Source organism: Helianthus annuus, chromosome 3, assembly GCF_002127325.2.
Source record: "Helianthus annuus cultivar XRQ/B chromosome 3, HanXRQr2.0-SUNRISE, whole genome shotgun sequence".
Lineage (NCBI taxonomy): Eukaryota > Viridiplantae > Streptophyta > Magnoliopsida > Asterales > Asteraceae > Helianthus > Helianthus annuus.
In genome coordinates this window covers 23,604,145-23,611,888 of record NC_035435.2, presented here as the reverse complement: position 1 = coordinate 23,611,888, position 7,744 = coordinate 23,604,145, and the positions used below count along the sequence as shown (strand labels likewise).

General features: G+C 35.8%; 1 long non-coding RNA gene across 1 annotated transcript; it reads left to right on the top strand.

Annotated features, from left to right (window-relative positions):
• Positions 1–1,842: 1,842 nt before the first annotated feature.
• Positions 1,843–2,562, top strand: LOC118490584. Its single transcript, XR_004889424.1, has 3 exons — positions 1,843–1,944; positions 2,013–2,093; positions 2,483–2,562. It is a non-coding gene; the product is annotated as an uncharacterized LOC118490584 (long non-coding RNA).
• The last annotated feature ends 5,182 nt before the right edge of the window (positions 2,563–7,744 follow it).

Genomic DNA, 7,744 nt, shown 5'->3' with positions numbered 1-7,744 from the left:
GACAAATGACAGGTTGTAGAGGAACTTATCGAAAATATGGACCGGGAAGTCAAGGTCTGTAAGCATAGTCGGATTGCAATCATGAGAATTCGTTGGGACTCAAAACGCGGACCGGAGTTCATGTGGGAACACAATGATCAGATGGAGCTCTAGTATCCTCAATGTTCAAATAGTTGATTTAACTTCAGATGTCATTGACGAATTTCGGGAAAAATTCCCTTTCAAGTTGAGGATGATGTGGTACCCAGGGAAAATCCAGAATTATCCTGATTTACTCATCACTTCATTTCCTCTTTGACCGCTTATCAAATTTCGGGACAAAATTTCTTTCAAGTTGGGGATGATGTGAGAACCCGAAATCTCAAGGTCCTTTCTCTATTCATCATTGTCTGGCAATCCTGTTTCAGCAAATCGTTTTATGCTGTATTATGTGCACCATTGTTCTGTTGGTTGTTTAATGAACAACTTAAGAGTTGTTTATTTTGCTCTTGTCTTGTATTCGACGATGTATGCTAGTTCTTCGTTATCTAGTCTTCTACGAAGTATGCTAGTTCTTTGTCATCTAGTCTTCGACGAAGTATGATGGTTCTTCGTCACCTTGTGTCCGATGAAGTATATTGTTCGCCAAGATGGGCTTCGGCCCAAGAGAAACCCGGTCAGAGCCAGGCCCTATTCGCACTATAAACTTATACACGGTTGTGTGATTTCTCAAACCCTAGCCCTCCTCTCTTCCTGTGCATGCTCGACGATAACCTACTCACAATCGAAGCCCCCTCTTCATCGAAGCTTATCGTTCACATCTAGTAACACATATCTCTCGGTTAGTTATCATTCTCTTAATTGAGTTTCTTGTTGTGGTAATTGAGCATGTATGTGAATTAGGTTAAAAGCATACTAGGGTTGTTTATATGTGCGTCTGACAATTGCCATGTATGACAGTAGTCAGTATCGTTGTTTGAATGATATAAGAGAACTAGGGATTTCATGATAATTAGTGTTAAATGAAACATGGATGTTTAGGCGGAATGGGAGACGAATTGGTTACACTTGATACGATTTGATGATGAAAACAATTGTACGGTTTAATTCCATGATAATTCCGTGATGTAGTGACGCTTGTGTTAGTCAATTTAACATGATTTTGATGCCGAACACTGTTGATAATTGCGCAAGGAATTTAGGGTTTAATGATAACTATGGAATGAGTAAATATTCATAACAAAGATTGGAAAATTGTATGGGAAGTTGTTTGATTTGAAACTGTTAATTGATGATATGTGAACAAGGCTTTGGCAACTGATGATTGGACGAACCTTAGTAATACTTCGTCGCACCCTAATCTTGGCGAGTATTCAATAGTTCGTCACATGGGATTCCGGCGAAGAATGGTAGTTCGTCACATGTGATAGTTCGGCGAAGTGGTAGATGATCAGAACAATTTGTGACACACACACACACACACACACACACATATATATATATATATACATCTATACTATATATAATATACATATCCAAAGGACTTCTTAAGGTCATTAAAATTTCCTTAAAACACTTTTAAAGCATAATGTACAATCCTCTAAAGCACAATATAATTTACAATCCCAATTATACCCTTCACTAAAAAAACACAAAAAAACACACGGGTACACAAATCAATTTTAGGGTTTCTCATTCTCGTAGCATTTTATCCGCCCCCCATAGAGCTGCTTTCTCTCCAGGCGATTCAAAAGGGGATCTAGGGTTTCTCTTGGCGAAGCAAGATCTGGCTTTCTCAATGACACCAGATCAATGAATCTCACTCTATTCGATACCCAATTGACTGAGTTTGAAGGTGTGAAGGGTTCGAATTCGATTTTAGGGTTTTTAAGATGCACATCGCCAGATCTAGGGTTACGAAATCTTTTTTTTCACATCCTTTCTCTTCACCTCATACCATCACAGGTGCGTATATGTTCCTTATAACTGATTGTGCTTTTGTATTTCATATTGTTTGGTTTTAATCTATGCAGTTAGTGTGACAATGAATTAGGGTTTTCACTTTGGGGGAAACTTTGCAACATTTTTAGATTCGGCTGATTTTCTCTCATCAGGTTCGGTTTTTGTGATTTCAAGTTACCAGTTGTGATGTTATAAAATTATACACGGTGTTTTAGGAGTGATTTGATTTAATATGTAATGTATTTTTGCATACGGTTTGTAAATGTTATATATATTAGACTTTAATTTACGATAAACAGTAATATGTAATTGTTGTGTTTGCATTAAAGATTAGTGAACTCTACTTGAGTTGTAGCTGTGATTATATACTTATTCAATATTCATTTTTTGTGAGTCAATTGGTTTTTCAGTTAATTAAGGTGATAGATGGATTTGAAGTTTTAGGTTTTATGATGATTTGATGCTAGCTGTTTCTGATTTGAATGTAGTAGATTAGATCCGAATTTTTACATACCTAAACTTTATTCTTCTCCTATAGCAGGTGAAATCAAGGAGGCAGTTGAGTATCCTTTAACTCACCCTGAGTTATATGAAGACATCGGTATTAAACCTCCAAAGGGCGTTGTACTTTACGGAGAACCGGGAACATGCAAGACATTGCTTGCAAAGGTGTGCATTTTAAGCTTCCATTTAGACAATTTCATGTTAAAAACAACCAAACATATTTAAGAAGTCTTCCTTTTTGCTTTATTTTTTGTATTTGAAACTTTTGTATGTTGTTCAGGCTATGGCAAACTCCACATCAGCAACGTTCTTACGTGTTGTTGGAAGTGAGTTGATTCAAAAGTATCTTGGGGATGGTCCTAAGCTGGTCAGAGAACTCTTTAGGTCGTTTGAACGGTCTTAAAGAGACCCAAACAACATTTGAGGTCTGTTTATCATATAAAAGTTATATGTTGAGATGGTTAAGAAAATAAAAAGAACTGTGTTTATATGAATTGAATTCCAAATTCGGCTTTTAAAACGACTTCGAACCTATAAATTTCACATTAATTTCCAGTTTTGAATAAAGCCAAACAATAGTTGAAGTCTGATCCTGCTATGAATTTCCCAATTGACAATTTTTGAAGCTTCGTTTTTTATAAATTTATTATTAAAATAATGCTTAAATTTATATTAACCTATAAGATTAGGAGTGAGAAATTATAGAGTGACCACTCAAGTAATACCCTGACCAGTTAAATAGAGAAGCAGTTTACAGCTGTCAAGTTTTACTGCTGCACGCAAATGGTGTTTTTACTACTAACGAGACTTACTTTTACATGCAGCCGTAAAGCAAACACCATTCAAAGTTGTCTGCACGCAAATGGTGTTTTTACTACTAACGTGCTTGTAATTATTGTTCTGATGGTTGAATTTTGTATTTGTATTTGTTCTGATGTTTATGTGGGATTTTTATTATTATCTCTCTTATACATTGAATTGCAGCAAGTCACTTCGACTCAGATGAAAGGGGTAACGGAACTCATAAGAGTGGTAGAAATGTCGGGCTTAAAGCGTATGTCGTTTGTCAGTTGCTGCAGATCGAATCTCCCAAGACTTCAAAATGGGTTGACCCTGATTCTGCAGACAAAGCGTAACCGGTCTGACATTCAAGAGGCAGGGTTTAAATGCACTTATAATATTAGTTCACTTGAATGTGTTTTGATGATAATTTTTAATTGGATTTCCAGGTGTATTACAGTGAAGCGACACATAAGTTTTCAGTGTCAGCAATAGAGGAAAGTGTGAAGTTAGAAGGAAGAATGACTTTTCCTCTTTGGACAGCACTTACATAGTTGATCATGTGTTCTTCTGTGAACGACTTTATGATCCCGATAAGGGATCTCTCAAGCAGGTAGTTTCACCTATCCATTCTATGTATAATAATGTAACAAGTCTTTGCAATTTCTATTGTCTTTTTGCCTTGACATTTAATATTAAGAACATCTTTCTGCAGCTGCCTGTTAACATTAAGCTTAGTCCCCCGAAAGAAAACTTTGTCAACGAGGCTGCAATCAGAAAGAGAAAAGGGAGGTCTAAAGAAGGAGAAAGTGATATTGATACGGCCACCAACCAACAGAGTTCTGCTTTACAGAATCGTCTAGCCACATCAGAAAGAGAAAAGGTAGCCTGATCATGCTGATCTTTCTGAAGGTTTGTTCTTTTATTATAACCATTCATTTATTTAAGGTTAGACATGTATATTTTATAAATCTTACTTTAAAATGTAATAAGTGGGTTACCACATGCGCTCTCTTGGTTTAAAAAAGCGCGAAGCGCTCCGAAGCGTTTTGGTTCCAAAAGCTTTAAGCGAAGCTTCAAGCGCGAAGCGAGAGCTTCACGTATACGAAGCGCTCCATATTATATATAATTATATATAATGTTAATTTTATATATATGTATAAAAGATAGCTATCCATATTAAATATATGTATTTTATAATGTTAATTTTGTACTTTTATGCATAAATTAAAAAGTTTAAGGACCAAATGTAAACTACTGAAGATAGAGGGGCTAAATGTTTAAATACACAAACTATCTTTACACTTTTTAAGTAAAAAGTTAGAAGTTTCAGGGACTGAATGTAAACTAATGAAAGATAGAGGGGTTAAATGTTTAAAAACCTTAACTTATAAAAACCCTAAAAACCTAAAAGATACGCAGCCGCATCTCTCTCTTCTTCTTCTTCTTCTTCTTCTCCCTTCTTCCTTGTTTCCGGCTGAAAGCAACTCCGTTGCCGGAAATTGTCGCCGGATTTCACATAGGAAGTCGCTATATCGTCGATATAAGGTCAATATGTACCTTGTAAAGACTGTTGGGCTTAAAAACGGCCCAAATGGTGATCTGATTGGCTGGAGCGTCGCTTCACAACTTCATCGCTTCGCCGCTTAAAGCTCGCTTCACTTCACTTCACGTAATGTAACGCTTCAGAGCCAAAAAAGCGTTTTTTCCAGCGCTTCATCGCTTCAAGCTCGCTTCAAGCGCGCTTTTTTAAACACAGCGCGCTCTGCAGCGGCATAAAAATAAGCAAATCGAAAGTTGTTTGATGTTTTAGTTAAGGGGCTAAACATGTCTTTATTAAAGTTGAGGGGCTAAACATGTCATCATTAAAGTTGAGGGGCTAATGTTGTTTATTATTAAAGTTGACAGGCTAAAGCTTTTTTGTTTAGGGGCTAAAGTTGTTTATTATTAATGTTGAGGGGGTAAAGTTGTTCATCACTAAAGTTGAGGGGCTAAAGTTGTTTTAATTAAGGGGTTAAAGTTGTTTATTATTAAAGTTGAGTGGCTAAAGTTGTTTGATGTTGACAGTAGCTTATTTATAGTATATATAATTTGCAGGTTATTCACACAAGTGTATGGGCGGGTCAATAGCGTCTTGGTCAACTTGCCAAGTGGAAAACAGCAGAAGAAGTGGCTGCTCTTGTTTGTTCCTTACCCGTTGAAGAACAAGCCAAACAAATCATTGTGACACGTAAAGAAATGATGGACCCCCTCAAAGTCCACTTACTCGGTTTTCCCAACATTGTCATCAAAGGAAGTGAGTTACAACTCCCCTTCCAAGCCTGTTTGAAAATCGAGAAGTTTGGTGACTTGATTTTGAAAGCGTCGGAACCTCAAATGGTGTTGTTCAACATTTACGACGATTGGCTGAAAAGCATATCGTCATACACAGCATTCTCGAGGCTCATTTTGATTCTGCATGCGTTACATGTCAAGAACGAGAAAGCAAAAATGTTGCTTAAGCCTGATAAGACGATCGTCACCGAACCCCATCATATCTAGCCTTCACTTACCGATGATCAATGGGTGAAGGTAAACTTCCTTAACTTGTGCAAATCTACAAACTAAATATTTGCCAAAAGTTGAAGCTAATGTTTGTTTTTTTGCAGGTCGAAGTTGCTCTAAGAGATCTCATATTGTCAGACTATGCGAAGAAGAATAATGTCAACACTTGTGCACTCACGCGACCAGCCCCTTCACCGATAAAGCCACACATGATTTCTTCAAACATCACAAGTATTTCGGTCTTGAAACCGATCAGTTGAGTTGATTAGTTAGTTTTATTTTCGTTAATTTTTATAAAGTTTCTATGCATATATATTACTTACGTTGTAAGCTATGTGGTTCAGGTCACATTTTTCTCACAAGGCACAATACCTTGTGTTTCAAAAGACGGTAGATTTGTCATGGAAACTCCATTCCAGGTGGCAAAAGCTCCTGACGGGATGTCGTTTATTCAGGTATAGAATCAGAATTTGCCAAACACTCAAACGAGTGGTTATAAAACCCGAGTTTATCACGAAAAACAAAGACCGGTTTCGGAGTTCTTCAACCGGCCCGGTTCGGGCCGGTTGGTTTCTTGGGTTGGGTGAGAAAAAGAAAGCTACATATGTATGTACCCTTGTCCTCCTTGAGAGATGGCAATTGAGTTAGGTTGTTTTTTGTTTCTACAGCGGGTCAAATATGACTGGTAAAGCTCTATTAGACTTTGCATATGCATCTACCTAGAAAATGTAAGAAAAAAAAATAATAAACTGGTTGTTGTAAACTTGTAAAGTTCCTAGGTAATTATGCATTCATGTTCAAGGTTTTCAGTTAGGTTTGCCATGCGTCATCTAGAGGTGAATAAGAATCAATCGGTTGGTTTAGAAATTGGTAGCTGTAACTGATGTTTCTGCTTTTAAATTTTTTTAACCGCTTGGTCCGGTTACAAGGCTCGCTATCTTAACTGATTTAGTTCAATATGATGAACATTCAAATCTATGTTATTATTTCAAATTTTAATTTAGATATGTATTCCTTTAATTTAGATATAAAGCATCACTTATGATTACAACAACAGGATAACATTATTACAAATAATATATGCCAGTTTCATATGAAGACTGTTTCTGTATACATACAATTCTGAACCATTTTTTCTGGTCTGGTGCAACTTTGTAAGGGAAGTAGACCAACCATATGATGACGGGTCTTCGACAAAAAGATGGTGAAATGGTAAACAAAGCTAAGTAATTAAGGGTTCACTGACTGGGATGATGCAGAGTTATTCAATCATGTAAACTAGAGCAGTTTTATCATTTCTAACAACGAAGTTGATGTGTTGCCCCATTAGGTTAACTGTATTGTTATCAACCTTTTACAGAGTTATTTTCAATACCAAAAAAAAACTGGCCTCATCTAATATTAAGGATTTCATATTATAAATGTTGTATTTGTATGAATCATAAATGAATTTAGCATAAGCGCTTCACTTGTATATAGCATATAGCAAGTCAAGTGCAAATATGTATTGATACTGATGAATCAATTGACCAATAGATTTTGGAATAAAGAAATTCCTAACATCATTTTTAACAAAAAAAAAAAAAAAAAACTAAAATAAAATAAAGAAATTGAATGCTTTAGCATCTGATCCCATCCATGATCTTGCATTTCATAAAATAGATGTAAAAAATGTAACAAAGTGTAGGTTGTACGTTATTTTTCTCTATGCCTAGACGTTCTTCACTACATATAGAAGTTAATGAGAAGATACAAGAAACTTATTCTTGAGTTGCTATAGCAATCAAGGATGAAAATATACTAGAAACTAAATGGAGGCGAAACCATGAAGATGAGAAACCATAACTATCTCATTTTATTTTAAATTATTATGTTTAATATTGATATTTTCTTATTTTTCTATTTGTTTATTGTACATCAATGTTTCGGGTAGTAGTCGATATTTTTAATATTATACTATTTAGATGTGTAAGGC